The sequence below is a fragment of the Marmota marmota genome, unplaced genomic scaffold (assembly GCF_001458135.2).
Source record: "Marmota marmota marmota unplaced genomic scaffold, marMar, whole genome shotgun sequence".
Lineage (NCBI taxonomy): Eukaryota > Metazoa > Chordata > Mammalia > Rodentia > Sciuridae > Marmota > Marmota marmota.
In genome coordinates this window covers 21,114,189-21,114,539 of record NW_026000185.1, presented here as the reverse complement: position 1 = coordinate 21,114,539, position 351 = coordinate 21,114,189, and positions in this window count along the sequence as shown.

Genomic DNA, 351 nt, shown 5'->3' with positions numbered 1-351 from the left:
ATTTATTTTTTAGTTTTCGGCAGACACAACATCTTTGTTTGTATGTGGTGCTGAGGATCGAACCTGAGCCGCATGCATGCCAGGCGAGCGCGCTACCGCTTGAGCCACATCCCCAGCCCCAGCTGTTATTTTTAAGTTAAAAAATATATATATATAAGTATATGCATAAGACAAATTTCCAAAGATACAAAAGTACAAACAATAAAACTATTGGTGCTACAGGCTGGGGCTCAGTGGTACAGCACTTGCCTAGCATGTGTGAGGAGGCACTGGGTTCGATTCTCAGCACCACATAAAAAAATAAATAAAATAAAGGTATTGTGTTCGACTATAACTATTATATATATATAT